This window comes from Eptatretus burgeri, chromosome 4 (genome assembly GCF_056783735.1).
Source record: "Eptatretus burgeri isolate ZD-2024b chromosome 4, Ebu_testis_v1, whole genome shotgun sequence".
In the NCBI taxonomy this organism is placed as follows: Eukaryota; Metazoa; Chordata; class Myxini; order Myxiniformes; family Myxinidae; genus Eptatretus; species Eptatretus burgeri.
The window spans coordinates 12,248,210-12,269,695 of NC_140964.1; the positions used below are offsets into that span (position 1 = coordinate 12,248,210).

At 42.2% G+C, this 21,486-nt stretch overlaps 1 long non-coding RNA gene across 2 annotated transcripts in view; it reads left to right on the top strand.

Moving 5' to 3' along the window:
* Positions 1-21,486, top strand: part of LOC147027493 (uncharacterized) — a 55,683-nt gene that overhangs the window by 5,084 nt on the left and 29,113 nt on the right. For both annotated transcript variants that reach the window (XR_015057062.1, XR_015057063.1), the window contains exons 2-3: positions 5,111-5,187; positions 8,703-9,047. This is a non-coding gene — a long non-coding RNA (uncharacterized LOC147027493). The remainder of the gene's footprint in view (positions 1-5,110; positions 5,188-8,702; positions 9,048-21,486) is intronic.

Here is a 21,486-nt window from a genome sequence, read left to right on the forward strand (position 1 = left end):
AACGCTTGGTGTTTGTTTCTCGAAATCTGCTCCTGAATTATTTTCCTTCATTGTTCAAGCATAATCTGCACTTATTGCTAGCCCGAGATGTTCTACCCCACCGAATGGCTCCACAATCTTAGCCGGTACATACATGGTAGTGCCGCTCAGCTGCACCTGATTAAAAAAAGATAAGACAAGTACGTATCGAGGATGTGAGCCCCCCCCCCCTAGATATTGCTAAACCACTGGTAAGGTAACATGCGTAGTAGTGAGAACCCTGCCAGGTTTGGCAGTATCAATTGGCATTCATGGTCGCCCAGCAACCTGCCGGACCAGAGAGTTACCGGCGGCTGCTGGCCTCGGGGCTGGGAGTTTGGAAGGAGTCAGAGAAATCCGCCATGTGACAAACCTTGAACCCTGAGTCCGTAATGGTATGTATAGGTGCATGCATATTGTAGCATCGACGGCTCAACTAACATTGAGCTCATCGCGGTGGGAGGTTAAAGTCTCGCGATGTCCCGAGCAGCTCAACTCCTGAGAAGACGTTCCAAATTAATGGTGGACAACGTGCACGGCACGCGGGTCGTGAGGAGAGATGTGAGAAGCTTCGCTCTGGTAAAACCAACGGATTTATTTCCTGTAACCCAATAAAAAGAACCAGTGATGATTGATCGTGGCGGAGGAGACAATGGTGGGTTGGGAAGGAAGGAAGGAAGGAAATGCAAGTCATAAATAATTATGTACAATGAGGTAAAAATGAATCGAAAGAAACAAAGGCGCCTCACTCCAGACTCAGTCACTGATAGGAAGAGTGAACAAAAACCGAGGGACTCAGCTCTGGCAGCAGCGGGGACGAGCAGCTGATGAGAGACGAGGGAGGAGTAGGACGATGAGGCGAGCAGACGATGACCAGGACGATGAGGAGATGAAGCACACAGGTCGATGAAATGGGCACTGAGCAAAGAGAGCCACAGACAGGCAGAGGCTGGCAGAAGCAGGCAGGCAGGAGGATCTCCTCTGAGCTCTCCTCACACTCTTTCTCCTCAGGCTGTCACTCTTACCAACTCACAGCCGCTTTCTCCTCAGACCAACTGCCGATTAGACTCCTCCCTCTTCTCTAGGAGCAATGCTCCACCCCTCCAAGGCGATCCATCGCTCTGCCCCTCAGGAGGCGTTCATAGCTCCCCCCCCCGTTCTTTCATGCCGAATCTCCCTGTGCCCTCAGTAGAGGTTGACAGAGGTTATACACATAATCTCCTTAATCATAATCCCTGACGAACGATTACCACACACCACCCCCTGTTTGGCGCACATGCAAACAGGACAATTCTCAAGCTGACGTTTCCTTACTTATACATTCGAGATGACGAGCTACTCGCACACGGACCATGCTCCTCTATACATTCCTATCCACTCTTTGGGAATATCTACTCCCCCCTCCCCCCGACAAATATACAATCGTCCACCTCTGCACGGATTTGGACCAAATTTGTCACAGAGCTAAAAGAAAGGTTGTTCTTGCCAGGTTTTAGCTTGCAGATAAATGAACAGGATTTTTGTGGGAATAATTGTGCGGCCAGACCATGCATCAAACCTGGGCCTCCGTATAGGAGGTGAGATGTATAAAGTGGGCAGTGAAAAGCGGACCTCTGCCTCGATTACATCCTGGGGTTGTTGTTTTTTTGGTATCTTTCTTTCATTACGCATCTAGACAGAGGATCAAACTTAGGCATCTGGTGAACCGTATAAACTGGTCGGTGTATTGTGGACATCTGCCTCGATTACGTCCCCACCCCACCCCACCCCCCACTTTTTTAATGTACCTTTCTTTCATCTTAAAATCTAGATCTCTGATGAACCATATAAATTATGTCACGCCTTCCATCATTTCGTCCCGTTTAACCGTTGTATTGTCATTATTGACCGTGACTTGTACTTTCCTGTGTAGAAGTTTACAGTTACTGATGAATTGTGATTGAATTGTGATTACATTATTACCGATTGATGTTCGTGCATTTTAACAGTGGGTTTTAAATAAATTGCATTTTTAAGTTCCTTCTGTTGCATGTCGCTGGTTATCACCTAGTTGTTTGTCAATTGATTGAAAAGTTTAAAGTGATTGTTTTATTGTCTGCCGTGCTACTCTTTGGAACACTCAAACACTCGTTTCCAGGCTTTGAAGGTGGCACGTAACAAAACACACACACACACACACACACACACACACACACACACACACACACACACACACACACACACACACACACACACACACACACACACACACTTATATACAGGTATATATATTACACCAGAGGAAATTTTTGATTTGTGTTGAGGCTTCTTGGAACACCTCTTGTGACTATTTGATCTGTTTGTTCATATGTTGGACAGAGTATACGACAGTCCTTGTACAACGGTTATTCTTAATTTAATGATCAATCTTGAGTTTTAGACAATCTATTTTGTTAGTTCTGGTGGCGTATTATATTTTAGGGGGGCAGTTGTATAAAACATCCTATTGTTTGAAAGGAAAAAATTACTGTATATTTCTCTTAAAGCTCTCCCCAGTCAAGAGATCACAACTGATCTTTCAGAAATATTAAATAGTAACTTGTATGGAGGCAACTGACAGGTACCTAACTGTGATCACTTGATTTAAGGCAAGCTCTGTTTATTATGTAAGGTTTTATGAGGGATCAAAACTTCTTATCAGAGGTGGATCCAAGATTATGAAAAGGGGTATGGATGGGTGTGGGGGAGGGAAGTTCACTTGTCTGGATAAAATCTGGAGAAAGTATATGGCAGGCATTGAAGATGTGTAATGATAAATTGGACGTCTCTGGCCATAATTCCATTGGATACTTTTCAAATAATTTTTTTAATCAAGGTATTATTTTGATTGAAAGTTGTAATGGATTTTATTCTCCTGAAAATGGAATGAGGGCGAAGTGGGGGGAAACGGGGGATGGGGAGGAGGGTGGATAGAGTGAGAGGTTGATTTGGAAGAGGAGAAGACTGAGACCCATGAATTCCCTTTGTCCCCTAGATTCACCTCTGCTTATTGTTTAAATAATATTAAATAACGAGAATAGTTTGAGTGAGATTTGTGTCTTTCCTCACTGGCTGGTGTGGAATTGGTTATGATGGCTGCTCACTTTCACCAATTCACATTTGGCAAGTGTGGGAAAATTTTTCAAACAGCCCTCAATGTGATTTGAGGTAAGCTCTTGTCTTGCACTAGACAAGATTTTCATTATGTTTCGGATTTTATCATGGTTCTCGTGAAAGTTACACTTTGTATGCAAAGTTCAGGCTTATGGAACAGCAAAAATGCTTATGGCTGTTGGCATGCATAAGATATCCTCTCAACTTGACAGAGCTGACACCATATTTGTTCTATAACTAACATGTATAAATGTCTCGACTTGTGCCAACGAGTACTTCGACCAAGATTGCAGTTGATAAGTGCAGTGCCCAAGGTGGAGATTGTTCCACAGTTTTTAACTCAGGCAGGGCAGGAGTTAAATTTGGCAGATTTGTGGCTGTTTTGTGACCTATTGCAGAAAACCTTGTATACTGGGTGAGAGCATTAAATAGGAGCACGCCAATGTGGATATTATCGATCATCACAGTGCCAGGCCATCTGGTATCGTGCTTGTAAATATCGACGAAGCGAACTCCCATGCCATGGCGGGCCGTTGCATTTCATCGTAAGAAATCTTGCTGAATAATCGTCCAACAGAACTGACACATATAAATAATACACCACCATACATCTGTGGTGCTGTCCAGACTGCATTGAGTGGGGGGGGGGGTGTTGGACTTGTATTACAGCATGTTTTGGAATAAATTTCTATTTTTTTGCTGTACTATCAGGGGTAACTAAAGCTATGCTTGAAAATTTTCCTCTTTACTCCAGCCTTGCGAGTCACTTTGCAGGCTTTGGTTCTTGCTTTGCTAACACAACATAGGCTGTCTTCAATTATGGAAACAGAACCGTTTTTCATGTTAATAACAACACCATTTATTAATCAACATAAATATTATATAACCTTGAATTTTCTCATGTGCTCCTTTTTGGTGTGGGGTTTGTCCCACAAAGCATTATGCAATTGGTGAGGGGGGGGGTGGGGCGTCTGTGCAGCATTACTTAGCGTTATGCTTCATAAGACATGCACAATAAATATCTGCAACTCATGCAGAAATCATTGGAAAATTCAATGAAATTACATTTTCTTCATAGCATTAAATTGGTCATGATCAGATTTAACTGGTGTTGGAAATTTGTTTTGTGTTTTACTTTTTAACCCCATTCCACACCAATCTTCTTATATGATGGCATAACTTTTGTTTTTGTCTTTATGTGCGCATTGAACTTGTCTTTTCCGCTTTGATATGTTATACGTGACATCACACTTTTGAAAAGGTTAACGGGAAAGCCACTAAAGTAAATGAGAAAGACAAATTGGAAGAATATTAATTAGATATGACTTATTATTTTAGGAATTCTGTTCAAAAAATGTTGAATATTTGAACATCCACCAAGAAAAGAGTCAAAAAGATAAAAACACAAACTTGCATTAAAAAAAAAAATTATTTCGTAATACTGCATTGTACCTTATTAAACACTCGTGTTTGTTTGATGATGAAATTGCACTTTATTAAATACTAATATGCATTTGATTATCATATTGTACTTTATTAAATACTAATGTGCATTTGATTATCATTTTGCACTTTATTAAATACAAATGTGTGTTACATTATCATATTGCATTTTATTAAATACTAATGTGTGTTTGATTATCATATTGTACTTTATTCAATACTAATGTGTGTTTGATTATCATATTGCACTTTATTAAATATTAATGTGCATTTGATTATCATATTGCACTTTATTAAATACAAGTGTGTGTTTGATTATCATATTGCACTTTATTAAATACTAATGTGTGTTTGATTATCATATTGCATTTTATTAAATACCAATGTGTGTTTGATTATCATATTGCACTTTATTAAATCCTAATGTGTGTTTGATTATCATATTGCACTTTATTAAATACTAATGTGTGTTTGATTATCATATTGTACTTTATTAAATACTAATGTGTGTTTGCAGGGCCGGATTTAAACATGTGGTGGCCCCTGGACTGCCTTCAGTCGTGGAGGCCCACCCTACCTTAAAATACTAAAAAGGTGACAAGACATAATTACAGTCATCCATAAAGTATATTTTTCAAGAACAAATAATCTGAACTTCTATATAAAATAGAGAATGAGATAAGATGAATATCATATATCTGTTATAGATGAATATCTTATATCTGTTCAACTAACTACCAACTACCATTCAGGCACTCACAAATACATTTTTCCTTACAATTTTTTTTCCATGAAATATGTGGAGGCCCCCTGGTTGTGGAGGCCCCTGGGCAACTGCCCAGCTTGCCCATGCCTAAATCCAGCCCTGTGTGTTTGATTATCATTTTGCACTTTATTAAATACTAATGTGTGTTTGAATATCAAATTGCACTTTATTAAATACTAATGTGTGTTTGATTATCATATTGTACTTTATAAAACACTGATGTGTGTTTGATCATCATATTGTACTTTATTAAATACTAAGGTGTGTTTGATCATCATATTGCACTTTATTAAATACTAATATGTGTTGGATTATCATACTGTACTTTATTAAATACGAATGTGCCTTTGATTATCATTTTGCACTTTGTTAAATACAAGTGTGTGTTTGATTATCATATTGTACTTTATTAAATACTAATGTGTGTTTGATTATCATTTTGCACTTTATTTAATACTAGTGTGTGTTTGATTATCATATTGTACTTTATTAAATACTAATGTGCATTTGATTATCATTTTAAACTTTATTAAATACTAATGTGTGTTTGATTATCATATTGTATGTTATTAAATACGAATGTGCGTTTGATTATCATTTTGCACTTTATTAAATACAAGTGTGTGTTTTATTATTATCATATTGTACTTCAAATAAATACTAATGTGAGTTTGATTATCATTTTGCATTTTATTGAATACTAATGTGTGTTTGATTATCATATTGCACTTTATTAAATATAATGTGCATTTGATTTTCACATTGCACTTTATTAAATACAAGTGTGTGTTTGATTATCATATTGCACTTTATTAAAGACGAATGTGCATTTGACTACAGACTTTATTAAATACTGATGTGTGTTTGATTATCATATTGTACTTAATTAAATACTAATGTGCATTTGATTATCTTATTGCACCTTATTAAATACTCATGTGTGTTTGATTATCATATTGCACTTTATTTAATATGAGCAAATACAACCCATAACATTGCTGGCAGAAATATTAAGGGGGGAGTAAGAAGGTGGGGAGTGAGAGAGCAGAGATGGTACGGTGAGAGAGGGAGAAGGGAGGGAGACTGACAGGTGGGAGAGTGAGGATGGAGAGGGAGCAAAGAGGGGAGGAATGAGGGGTGGGGAGTGAGGGGTGGGGGAGTGAGGAGGAGGGGGAGGGAGGAAGGAGGGGAAGGGAGATTGAGGTGGTGTGGGGAAGTGAGGGAATAAGGGTGGGTGAGTGAGGAAGGAGGGGGAGTGGGGAGTGAGGAGGGGTAGGGAAAGGGAAGGCAGCATGAAGGGAGGGAAGGCAACATGAAGCGAGGGCAAGGGAAGGCAACATGCAGGGAATGCAAGGGAAGGCAGCATGATGGAGGGCAAGGGAAGGCAACATGCAGGGAATGCAAGGGAAGGCAGCATGATGGAGGGCAAGGGAAGGCAATGTGAGGGGAGGGGAAAGAAGTGTGAAGGGAAGCGAAGGCAGTGTGAGGGGAGGGCTAGGGAAGGCAGTATGAGGGGAGGGTCTATCCAGACATAATCACCTTCCAGACACGTATGGAGATAACCACCGTCCTAACATAACCACCATTCGGATACGTGCGGAGATAACCACTGTTCTGATACATGTGGAGATAACCACCATCTGGATATGTGTGGAGATAACCATCACATGGGTATAACCACCATCCAGATATATTCGGAGATAGAGAGATAGAGAGATAGAGATATATATGGGTAGGGGAGTTAGCAGAGAATATGTAATGCTTCATGAACAACACACACACACACACACACACACACACACACACACACACACACACACACACACACACACACACACACACACACACACACACACACACACACACACACACACACACACACACACACACACACACACACACACACACACTCGTCATGTAAAAGATGGAAAAAATTTGGCTCTAATTGAGAAAAAACACGTTAATACAGCGAACGGCTCGGAAATCGGGTGTTATCAAATGTAATTTGCTTTGAAACTCACAAAGAGAGACCATATGAGCTTTGTAAAGCACTCCACCAAGTCAAATAAAATAACCAATTGCTTTAGAAACAGTCACGAGGACAAAGGAAAACACGATCGCTCGTGCACTGCTGAGGTTAAAAGTTAAAACCTTCAAGATACAGGATGAAACTTTGCCACCACGATGCCCGCGTAATGAAGAATGCAGGTATACACACACCTGTGAAGAGTCCCTAAATGACAGATTCAAATATACGCATATATGTACCTCTACCTTGCAGCAACTGGCAATTGCACATCCCAACTGGGACACGAACTGTCCCGCCGTCCACTTTTGAGCACTCGGCAAGTGGCTTAAGCACTCACGCAAGCACTCCAATTAAATGGTTGGCAAGCAATAGCTATGTCCGAAAGTCCAAACAATATCCGAATTAGACAAATTAACACTTTTTCTAATAGTCAGAATTGTAGCTCAATTCTGGAGCATAAATTTTTATCTTTCGGCTTAGTTTAGGAGATTCTCAAGGTTTTGATGTGTGGAAATGAAATAAAGTCATGAACGCTGGTGTTTCCGAGCGTTTATAAGCATTACAATGTACCCAGCGATTCGTGGCTATGATGAACAGGTATCCGATAATATGAGTGAGGAAAATGAAAAACAAAAAAAAATTATCATTAAGAAATTGCTGTGGCCTGTTCCAAGTCAGAGCATGGTTGAGCAGGCCAAAAAACATGGCTGCTTCAGACCCCTGTGAGATAACCTAGGATATGCCTTATGTCCCCAGAGAGCGAGGTGGCCGAGGATCGCCTGATGAAGGATATAATTAAATAGGGCCGTTATTTATCTTCAAAGGGGTGATTTAATTAACCCAAACCCCCTATTTTCTCTCGGGCACTTACTTGGAGTTCCATTAGTATTGCATGCAAAGTTTCAGGCCACAAGGTTTCATGGTTTTGGAGTTATGTAGGACACACACCCACACACACACACACACACGCGCACACACACACACACACACACACACACACACACACACACACACACACACACACACACACACACACACACACACACACACACACACACACACACACACACACACACACACACGTTGAGATTTGCTAGTATAGATTAGTGTGTGTTTGATGATCTTATTGCTCTTTATTAAATATTGTTGTGTTTGGTGATCATATTGTACTTTATTAAATACTAGCTTGAGTACCTGGGATTGCCCATGGAAAAAGGTAGGAATAAGAAAGGGGTAAATTGTGGTGCATAATATATATCACATTTACATATCACATTTAATTTGGACACATTTCACATTTCTTTGTGTTTTCAGCGTTCATCATCAGTGCTCCAGTGCCTCGGGGTAGACGACTTTGCGTGTCTGACTATTGGGTGCCACGATGCTGAGCTTCATTGTGCTGCTGGTCCAAGAGGCAGCCACATACAGCTGGCCGTGGGAGAAGCACGGGACAGAAAGGTCGACACCTATTGCCTTGCACGTCTGACCTTGAGCCTTGTTGATCGTCATCGCAAAGCATGGCTTGCAGGGAAACTGGAGTCGGCGAAACTGGAAGGGCAGCTTGGAGTCGGACGGAATGAGCAGGATCCTCAGCAGAAGGATGACTTTTCCTTTGTATTGTGTACAGGAGATGGTGGCCTCAATGACATTGGCATGCAGGTGGGTTATGATGCAGCGTGTGCATTGGTGGTCTTGGGTGGCACCATGTTTGCCAGGATCATGATGGCACACTGAATTTCAGCTTGAAGAGGTGTGGTGGCATTCCTGACAGCTCGAGAGAATTGAGCAGCTCAACAGGGTAATTGACTGCCTTCTCATCGCAGATGGCACTGACCACAGACTTGTAGATCGTCCCATCGCCGGGGAACTCTCCCATGAGCCTGTTGTGGCTCCATGTTTCGGAGACGGTTGCCCTGGAGATGGTAGCCTCGGAGACCCGAGATGGTTGCCAAGGAGACGGTTGCCTCAGAAACCAGAGACGGCAGCCAGCCTCTCAGACCTGACTCCATTTGTGGTCAAGCAAGGGTAGACTTCAGCCTTCAGCTCCTCCAGTGTGGAGACGACCTTGCTAAGTCCAGGAGGAATTGCGATCATGTCTGGTTCGTCCACAAATGGGATCTGTCCATTGCCAATTTCTCGGAGCAGCTTGGAGAAGTTGGTGGCCCCTTCATCGCCAGACAGATGAGCTCGCATGTTGGTGGTCAGGTGCTTGACAGTCACATGGCGCCACAGGTGGGACGTCTTCAGGCTGATGTTGACAATGTTGGATCTGGTGCCTCTCTTAACCACTGGAAGGATCTTCCGGAAGTCTCCACAGAGTAGTGTGGGGATGCCCCATGGGTTGCTGGACTCCTGTGATGTCCGGCAGTGTGCAATCTATAGCTTTGTAGGCTGACTTGTGAGACATTGGGGTCTCATCCACATTGATGGCAGCAGCATACTTGATGACCTTGGCCAATGCTGTTCCATGCTTGATGTTGAATGTTGGCTGCTCTTTGAAGTGTGTGTCGAGTGGGAGCTTGAAGGTGCTGTGCAGCGTTCGTCCTCCCTGGAGCAGTGTTGCGGCACTTCCACTGGACGCAGTAGCAAGAGCAATCTTGCCTTCTGAGCGAATATTTTTCAGGATCGTGTTGATGACGAAGCTCTTACCTGTGCCTCAAGGTACATCGAGGAAGATGATATTGCTGCTCCTGTTGCCATTGATGATGCTACCTTGCTGCACCAGTTCAAGGACTGCATTGTAGACCTGATGCTGGTCATCTGTCAAGTGCTGTTGGATGTCATCATCCTGGACAGCCAACTGCTCTTGGTTGTAGGCCACATCCCTGAAGTACTCTCTCTTGAGCCTATCTTCTGTGCCCCTCTCTGGTGTAGCTCGGTCATACGAACTGAGATGATGGCTGCCCATCATGATCACCTTGTCCTCGAGGGAGCAAAGTGCAAGGTTATAGACATCCTCATTGTAGTCAGCATCAGGATTGCCAACATTGTGGCAATGATGGAATAGGTAGTCTTCAGAGAGGAGGTCACGGAACTGATCCCAAAGTGTGCGTGGATTGCTAGGGAAACAGGTGGTGAGGATGACTGCCATGAGATCCTGGGGTTTGGTGCAGACTGGCTGATGCCTGCCTCCTCCATTGCAAGGTGGAGGTGCTGGTCATTTTCCAGGAGTCCCCTTGCGAGACAGGCTTCACGGAAGGACAATTCCTGGCCATCCACGGTTCTCAGAGCAGTGAAGGAGGAGGGGCCACAGACTTCAGTCAGGAGAAGTTGAATGTAGTAACAGTCACCCTGCCTCAGACTGATGCTGTAGATGTGGCCAATTGCCGAGCCTTCCAGATTGCATGTGGACCTTCAACCACCTCTCCTCGCTTGCGGCGGGCCCACTTGTTGCGCGACTTGTCCCACGTGTAGTACTCAGGCACCTCATGGTATTTGAGTGTCTTGGAAAAATCGTCATGACTGCAGAGGTCGAAGAAGGCAGTCAGCGTAGTGGCTCGTGGTGGTCGCTGTGCCCTCTCGACGGCATTGTCCACATTGAAGTAGACTCGCTCGCCATTCTTGAGGTGGACGGCGAGGCCAATGACTGAAGGGAGAAGTTCGGAAATTGGGTGCTCCAGGATCCTCCAGACTGCCTCGCTGCTGCCGATGTATAACTGTTTCGCTGCTGCCGATGTATAACATTCTGGAACTGAGCTACCTCATCCACTTGACGGTTTCCGGCCTCCTCGTTGGCCCGCTGCAGTTCAAACACTGCCTGATCGGTCCCCTTGGTGACATACTTTGTGATATACCTGATGCTGTTGATGCTGGAGCAGATCTCAACGTTGATGTGGCAAGATAATTGGCTGAGGAGGAACGGGTTGTAGGGTACCACCCACTGGTTGGTGACTACATGTACCACCCATTTTCCCTGCTGGCACATCTTTATCTCACCAGTGTAACCACCATCTTCTGGCTTGAGACGGCGATACTTGGGGTAGCTCTCATTTCCATGCTCAGTGCTCTGCAGGAATGGCTTTGGGAAATCCTTTGAGCACTTGCGGTCCTTCATGCAAGGGCTGTTCTGGTTGAGGTTTCCGCATGGACCATGGATCATGTGTGCCATGACATCTTGTGCAGCAATGGATCTTGCTCCATGTCGGGAATCTAAGCACTGATGACCAGGCAATGTCTTCGGGCTTGACCTTGTCCTCTGGAGTGACCCACAGGAGGATGTGGGCATGAGGAAGACCACGCTTCTGGTACTCAATGGTGTACAGGAAGGCTCCCATCTTCCCAAAAGCTCCCTTCTTTAGTAGCTCCATGAGCTTCTTGTTCTTTTGGCGAAAGAAGCAGGCAATGAGCTCTGGGCGATCGTGAGGCTCTTGTCCTGGCAGGAGGTTTTCCTGGACCTCGGTCCATTTGGGATCCGTGGTCATCATGAAGATGAAGTCAGGCCTTCCCATGCGACGCAGATAGGCCATGGCATCACTCTGTTTTTCATGCATCCACCTCGGCCTACCGGTATATGTTGCTGGAAGGACCACCCTTTTTCCAACATTGCGAGGGTCACCATCGCTGGCCATGAGACTCTCACGGAGGTTGTCATAGTTATCAGCAAGCAAGTTCTTTTGCTCCCGGCGGATAAAGCCCAGTCGCTCTGTCTCGATCTTGCAGTAGACATCGACCAGAAACTACTGAAATAGTCGTTGCATCTGCAGTATGTGGTTGCCCTCTCTCACCATGATGTGGTAGCTGTAGTATTGCAGCTGTGTGAGGTTTCATCCATCCTGTCCAGTCGTAGTCCTGGCCATGAGATGGATGCTGTAGCCATCTGTTCCATATGGGAACACTATGGGATACTGGAGTGCATCATAAGATGCATGCAGCTCACAGATCCTTTTAAGTGCCCGATCGCGAAGTCTGAGGACAATGCCTCTGGGTTCTGTTGGCTCATTGCCCATTAGGTTGGTGACTTCTGATGCAGACTGGGAATTGTAGCGGCGTGTGTGCTCTCCTTGCGGTCACTTGTTCTTTCTGATGATGATCTGGTGCTCTTCAGAGTTGCCTACTTCTGCAAGTACATCTCTTGCAGTCTTAAGCTCACAGAGCAGATGGTTATTCTCGTGAAACCACTTTGTGAGCATCTCAAAGATGTGTTGTTTGAGGCCATTGTGGTTCCTGGAAGCCAGCTCCTTGGCATGTGAGTCCATGAAGTAGACCTGAAGGAACTTTGGCAGGCCCTCTTTAGACGGGATCAAGCTGCCAATGCGGTGGAACACTTGACCTTTGATCCGGAAGCTCGGGTTCCAGCCCTGGACTTCAGCTTCCTTGTGCCCGAAGCTCGTCATCGCAAAGCTGCCATTATACATCCGAATGTTGTCAAGGAAGTGCTTGTTGAGGGGACCTTCACCTGAGAGAAGTTCCTTCAGCAAGGGAGGAAGGGCAGGAGAGGGCTCAAGGACATCCTTGGTCTCTCCCTTGAACTTGTAAGCAGAGCAGTGGGTGCAGACTTGGTCCATTCGGCCGATGTCTGCATGAGTTGTTGGGTCAGTCGGGTCATACGTGAATGCCACGCTGTTGGCATTGTTGTGCTCTTGTGCCTCGGCCTGTGCTCGTGCTTCTGGAGTGCGGTGACACATTGCCTCATGTCTTGCATCACACTCTTCCTCGGTCTCATTTGCTCGCCACTGTTGTTGCTGATGAGCTTGTTCATTAAGCCTGACTGATCACTCCTCTTCAGTCTCTTTTTGGCGCTGCTGCTGTTGCCGCTGTGCCTGTTCATTTAGCCTGGCATATTGCTCCTCTTCAGTCTCCTGTTGTCTCTTAGTGTGTTTTCGCTTAGCTGCAGCTGCCTTGGGACCAATGGAGCTCTTCCTTTTTCGGAGCATCTTAAATCAGAAAGTCAAATTTTGATCAGAAACTTTGTAAACGTTCACTGGTCTGTCCATCCACTGGTCTGTCTTTGTCTTATTTTGATCAAGTTGTGAATAAAAAATGTCGTGATGCGGAAAATCAATCAATTGCGGTATAGAAATTAAAATGGCCAAAAAAAATCGACGAATTTTTTTTCGGTTTTTTTAAACGTCTAAGGTGTGCTGTAGTACCACTGAGATGTGCTGCTTTCGAATATGCCTTTCGTTTTGCTCTGTGATGCGTAGTTCTCGAGTTATAAGAGGTATAAACCAACCATACAGGTAGATTGGTTTGTGTTTGATGATCATATTGTACTTTATTAAATATTAATGTGTGTTTGAATATCATATTGCATTTTATGAAATGTTATTGTGTATTTGAATATCATATTGTTATTAAAACAGCTAGTCAGACATATGCTAACACATGCAGCTGCAGTTATCAGATTAAAACAAGTTTTCCTTAAGATCATAAAATTACACCAAACAAAATTACTGAAATACAATCCAAATACTTTCAATATTATTTACGAGATATTTATACAAATACAATGTTAAACGAGAAGGGCACTCAGTAGAGTGGCACTAACCTCTGTCACACAATGCCTGATCCAACAATATATCATGCACAATAAATATATCATTTTTGGCCCATCTCTCAATGGTGAAGAATCACTTAACAAACTTGAAGGGCACTCAGTAGAGTGCATATCCTCTGCCACTCAATGCCTGATCCACAAGAACATATCCGGCCCAATATATTTTTTAAATATCATGCAATATATACCTTTTGGCCCGATCTCTCAATAGTAAAGAATTACTTTAAAAATTCAATAATTCTCGTATCCGGATCTGGATTCGAATGTTCACCAAAATGGAATCAATTCTTCCTTGTCACACGCCCAACATGTTCACTAAGTTTCGTCTGAATCCGTCCACAACATTTGAGATATCATGCTTTCCATAAATTTCGGCCCCATTTCTCAATGGTGAAGAATCATTTAAAATATTCCAGTAGCCATTTCCTGATCCGGATATTCACCAAAATGTAATCCCTTTGTCCTTGTCACACACCCAAACTGTGCACAAAATTTCATCAGAATCCGTCGGCAACTTTTTGAGATATCCTGCACACAAACAAACAAACAAACAGAAAGGGTTTGAAAACATAACCTCCTTCACCTTCGGTGACAGAGGAAATTATATAGATCTCGTATATCAGGATTCGGATCTTAACCAAAGTGCATATATCTATATACATATATGAAAACAAAAATCAGGAAATTATATATATATATATATATATTATAAAAAAAGAAATATATATATATATATAATATCAATGAAACCGTTCAGGAGATTAGCATGTGCAGAGCCTGAGGAGGTTGGTGAGGGGGAAACATACCCCCCCCCAGACCGAAGTTCCTCACCACCTAGCCTATAACCTTCCCACGGCCCGTCCTGACATTTTTTTCCAGAGATTTCCTCCTATCTTTCGCTGTTCAGGAGATTAGCGCGTGCAGACAAACAAAAACTTCAATATGTTATTGGATTCGCTATACTGTATATACTAGATATACCTTATTGTCGGGTTTTCCGTGTGTGTGTGTGTGTGTGTGTGTGTGTGTGTGTGTGTGTGTGTGTGTGTGTGTGTGTGTGTGTGTGTGTGTGTAACGCGAGGCTCCACAGCACGAACCATCAAACCGATTTCGATGAAACTTTGCCAACATGTGGAATATATACTGAGAATGTGCGCGTTTGAATTTCGTTGCCTTGCAACCACCCGTTGCTGTGCAGCGGCCGAAAAACTGCGTGCAGTATTTTCAATACTTGTCCTTCAGTTTTGAATGTAGAGAAACGAGACTTCGGAATTAAACACTTCGAGATATTTAGAAAATTTTGCTTGAGCCGATTTTTGATTGAGATTTTATTTTTCAAATGGTAGTCCTTCAAAAATAGGGTGTCTATTTACCGTCATTTTTTATGAGGAGTACCAGTTGGCAAAATACGCAACAGGAAAAATCTTGCCAGGCAGAGGAACAATTGTATGTGAACCAATACGTCTTGGCAATGAATCTTCGTCGGTGGATCGGTCAGAATGAAAAGCATCGTATCCAGCGTTTCGATCCTAGAGAATCCCTCGTCGCCTACCGGCTTGTATATGTATATGTATATATATATATATATATATATATATATATATATATATATATATATATATATATATATATATATATATGTGTGTGTGTGTGTGTGTGTGTACCCGTTTGAGTGGTTTCTTGAAGCCGAGGATGCACGTTGAAACGTTTATAAATAAAAATAAAAACGTTTATAAATAACTGTTTGAATATTTCAATAACAGTTTGATCCAAAGGTGATTGGTGTGATTGTGCTGGTTGGTGGGTATGTTATATTTAAGGTAAGCTGTGCATCATTTAATATTTGATCATATAATGGAATGTGTGATGGGAGTTGTGATTGTGATGATGCATTCAAGCCTTTTGTTGGTATAGATTTGTGATGTTGCATTGATGGGTTGACTGACTGCCTGGATGCAACTGAGGTTGTGGATCTACTGGTGCACAGTGCCTTCAGAAAGTATTCACACCCCTTGACTTTTTCACATTTTGTTGTTTTGCAGCCTGATTTTAAAATGAATTAAATTTCTATTTTTGTCACTGATCTACACAAAATACCCCATAATGACAAAGCAAAAACAAGTTAGAAATTTTTGCAAATTCCTTGAAGATGAAAATCTGAAATGTCTTGTGCCAATAAGTATTCAACCCCCTGAGTCAATACTTTGTCGAAGTGACTTTGGCAGCGATGCAGCTTCAAGTCTTCGGGTATGTCTGTATCAGCTTTGCGGATCTGGATTTGGGGATTTTCTCCCATTCTTCCTTGCATATTTGCTTAAGCTCTGTCAAGTTGGATGGGGAATGTTGGTGAACAGCAACCTTCAAGTCTTTCCACAGATTTTCAATGGGATTCAAGTCTGGGCTTTGTCTGGGCCACTCAAAGACTTTCATGTTCTTGTTCCGAAGCCATTCCAGTGTTGCTTTGCCTGTATGCTTGATGTAATTGTCCTGTTGGAACGTAAAGCTTCGCCGCAGTCTTAGTTATTTTGCACTCTGAAGCAGGTTCTCCTCAATACTCCATTTGACTCAATTCAATGTTACCTCTATCCTTACATGTCTCACTCTCCCTGTTGCTGAAAATCATCCCCAGAGCTTGATGCTGCCACCACCATGCTTCATGGTAGGGATGGTGTTAAATGGGTGATGAGCTGTGCTTGGTTTTCACCAGACATAATGCTTTGCATTCAGGCCAAAGATTTCAATTTTTTCTTACCAGATCACAGAATATTTTTCCTCATGTTCTCAGAATCTTTCATGTGCCTTTGTACAAGACTATTGTCCTTCCGATAGGTACTCCCATCTCAGCCAAGGAACTCTGTAGTTCTGTCAGAGTGGTCATTTGGTTTTTGCTCACCTCACTGACCAAGGCCCTTCTTGCCCAGTTGCTCAGTTTGGTCAGACAACAATCTCTAGGATGAGTCTGAGTACTTCCATATTCTTTCCATTTCCTCATGATCGAGCTCACTGTGCTCTTGGGAACCCTCAACACTGTAGAAATTGTTTTATAGCCTTCCCCAGATCTATGCCTCCTCACAATTCTATGTTGGAGTTCCTTGGACTTCATGGTCGAGTTTTGCTCTTACATGCACCGTCAACTGTGGGACTTTATATAGAAAGATGTGGTTTTTTTTTCTAAGTCATGTCCATTCATTTGATCTGGCCACTGGTGGACTCCAATCAAGATGTAGAGATATCTCAAGGATGAGCAAAGGAAATTGGATGGACCTGAGCTCAATTTGGAGGAAAAGTGGTTGAATACTTGTTGACACAAGACATTTCAGATTTCATTTTTAATTAATTTGTAAAATTTTCTAAAAACATCTTTGTACTTTGTCATTATGGGGTATTTTCTGGAGATTGGTGATGGCATTTTTTAATCTAATCCATTTCAAATTCAGGTTGTAACACAACAAAATGTGACAAAAGTCAAAGGGTGTGAATACTTTCTGAAGGCACTGTCTGTAATCTACTGATGTGGATCCACGACCGAGGTTGTGGATACGCTGTTTGGAGAGGTTCTAGGCTGAAAGGATCAAAACCTTGAGGAAGAACGGTGCCCATGTGATTATCTGTGTGGTTGGGAAACCATTCAATTGCTTTCAGGTTAAGGTTCTTACTTCAGGGAAGGGACGTCAATGTTTTGAGGTTTACAATTTCAATTATGTTGAATATCGGATGTTATAAAATTAACATTATTTACAGCTATCCTTTAAATTGTATTATGTTTCAGGAATAGCCCCGATATTGTACAAGTGTGTGTGTGTGTGTGTGTGTGTGTGTGTGTGTGTGTGTGTGTGTGTGTGTGTGTGTGTGTGTGTGTGTGTGTGTGTGTGTGTGTGTGTGTGTGTGTGTGTGAGAGATAATTGTTAGGAACAGAAAATGAAAATATGAAATTTATGTGTCCACGTCAACATATTTTATATATAAACTTTTTTCCTTGAGAACCACTTGTCCGATCGATGCAAAACTTTAAACACAGGAAGCACAGGAAGCATTCCCCCATGGAGAATATTTTACTGATAACTCTGACGTTGGTTACTTGGTATGGCAGCCATATTGGATTAAAGAAAATAAATTGGACATCATCTTCTCTGAAATCGCTCAACAAAAAAATTGAAACTTGGCACGTGTCATCAACTCCCCATGGGGTATATTGGGTGATAACCATGACATCATTGGTGAAGTGGTATTCCAGCCATAATTAGTTGAATCAAAATCCTTATCCCCAAAAAATATGAAACTTCATATATCTGATGTACGACCCAATGTGAGTGAATAATTAAATTTATGACGTCATTGATCATGTTATCTGGTGTCCATATTGGATTGAAAATCAAAACGTAAAAAAACTTCTTCTCCAGACTGCTTAACAGATCAATGCAAAACTTCATGCATGTGATTGACTTGCCATGTGTTATATAGTTTTAATTTTTTTTTCACATTAATCTTCATCGACACAATTTAGCTTTTATGTGCACAAAAGTGGTTGTTAAATATCCCAATAATCAATCAATAAAGCTACGGATAATGGCAATGTCTGTGGCATAATAGGGTGCATGGATGATACGGGTATATGAGCCATAATAGTAGTGTTCCAGTTAACGATGGTATTTAATTTTTGTTCAGCATGAGTGCGTGAGGCGAGACTATGCACTCTCCTGAGTGTCGATCTAGTTTTGGTTTATGTGAATGCTGGGATACAATGCCACAAAATTATAGAACAAACATGGCGTCAGCCCTGTTGCATTTAACTCAGATGTGATGACCCAATGGTCTCTTTTGTATCTTCTTTTTTGTTCTTATGAATCTTTCTCCCAAGATTTGCTCAGTTATTGAGGGAAAGATTAGATCACAATCCAGACTCATGACAATGTTGGAAATTCTAGTTCCTCTGATGCCTTTGCAGATCTCTGAAAAATACTTCTTTAGAAGGAACATAATAAAGCAGGAGAGACTATATTCACATGAATTGTTATAAATGAGAAGGACAAAGTGAATTGGTTTCAAGTAAAAATATTAACAACGATTACTCATAAAGAGCTGAAATTTACAGTTTTATTTTAAATCAACCAATTGAAGATAAAGTCACAAAGATGTTGAAAGTAATGTCACAATTATAAATGCACTTGTTTTGCTTCAGTGAAAAGAAAAACATGTCAAGCAGTTGTTAAATTGAATACAAAAATAAATATTTTGTAAAGATGCAACCACTTAAAATGATAACCAACAATGGCAACAAAAGACAAACAATAAACAAAATGGGGAAGGCAAATGAAGATGTGATTGAACGGAGACCAATTCCATCTGCACAAAATGAAGGTCCACGGCTTTTCCGATACCAAATGAGGCGCTTCCGATGGGTGCAGCCTCGCCTTGATTTTTCCCTAATGGCAGCCAGCTGGACCGCCTCGCCATCATCGCTCCGCCGGACCCCAGGCCGATCCGGGTCACCGGACGACAAGCAGGGTGAGCGACCCGCTTGCACGTCCTATCCCCTCCTTCCCCAAATCCTCTTGCCTGGGGCAGCTTTCACTGTGAAAGAAAAAGTATTCCTTCATAAAAATTGGTTATTGCAAAAAGGGACAAAGCAAAACCATACTTGGAAGTTTTGATCTTTTAAATAAATGTAAATGTATTTGAAATACTCACAACCCATCAAACTGATGATCACAGCATGTTCAAGATACTGGAACATACACCTCCGTGTACATGTCACAACTGACTTTCACCAAAATGACAGTTACAAATGTCGACATTCAAAGTCTGTGCTTACAAGACCCGAGTTTCAAATGGATTGCCTGCCATTGCTAACTCCAACACCTCTATATCAATCTCACATTGTATTTATTAAATACTAGTGTGTGTTTGATTATATTATTGTACTGTACTTTATTAAAAATTAGTGTGTGTTTGATTATTATCACATTGTACTTTATTAAATACTAGTGTGTTTTTGATTATCAAACTGCATTTTATTTCATATTAGTGTGGGTTTCATTATCATACTGTACTTTGTTAAATACGACTGTTTCTTTTGATATATCATATGGTACTTAATTTAATACTAGCAAATACCACCCGTCATTTCGCTGATGGGATAACTTAGAGAAGGGACACATATAAAGAGGGGGGGGGGGAGAGAGAAAGAGATAAAGAGGGGAGGGGAAAACAAGGAGGGATAGAAGGGGGAGCTAGGAGGGGAGGGCAAGGAAGGGGAGGTGGAGTGAGGAAGACAATGAGAGCAACGCTTCACCACACGTCGCTATACACTCCAGAAGGTAGGGGTGTGGAGAAGGGGTGGGAGCGAAGAGGATATGGAAGGATGGGAGGGGTAAAGGGTGGAGGAAAAGGGCGGTGTTCTGGACTTGCATTTGTTAGTGGGACTTGAAGGGGGGGGGAGGTGCTCTACTTGCATTTGTGAGTGGGACTTGAGGGAACCAGGGGGAATGGTTCTATCTGCCAGCATTAGTACAGGATTGAATGAAATGGGATACGTTAAAACAGCAAGTTCAAACAGGATAGCAAAACCACCTGATCCATCACTTTCAAACAGCATGTACCATATTTAAAGAGATTATAACATGGCCTTACCTTGAGTTGTGCGACACGAACTGTGGCTGCCATCCTGTTTACCCACTCTAGAACTGGATCTCTCCAAGGGGGCCACGCACCGCCCAGAGTGCCAAACAATGCACAAACTGGACAGGTGAATAACCCTCCAGCAGCTGGACCCACCGCCAAGCCAGACCCCACACTCCAAACCCCGAGACCCAAGAGACCCTGAGACCCAACAGGCCCTGAGACCCAAACCCCGAGACCCAACAGGCCAAGAGACACGAAAGCCCATCTGACCCTAGATGCAATGCTTATAAAAGCTCAGACACCATTGCTTTGTGCCTTTATTTAATTTTAGCACACATTTTACAACCAAAATGCAAGAAGCCCCAGAATCTTTCAAACCGAGTCACATCCCAAAATTCAAACTGCGGAATCGAATCCAGCAGCAGCCCCGACCACTAAAAAAGTGCCCATCTACCCAACCCACACACTGTGCTCAAAGCACAACACAAACACCACAGGACAATATAACCACCTCCAAACCACAATACAACCACCTGTGCGAACTTATCACAACCACCCATTGTTTATCACTTCATTAAAGTTGGAAGAGGGGTGAGAGAGGAAGGAGGGGTGGGGGGGGTGAGGACAAACAAAGAGATTGGGGGAAGGGATGGATGGATAATAGGAAAGGATGGATGGACTCCGTTCAATCACCGGAGTGTCATACAATGTCCAAATTGGATAAAGGAACACTTTTTCTAGCTGTTGGAACTGCTGCTAAGGTCATTTCCACAGTTTAAATTTTGAAATTTGGCTCAGGTTAGGAGATTCAAGAGCAAATTGTGGGAGAATTTATATATACTATATATATATATATATATATATATATATATATATATATATATATATATATATATATATATATACATACATACATATATCTCTTAGTGCTTGGCCGATATCGACAATTTTTGGGGAATCCAGAGATTGGAGTCGATGCAA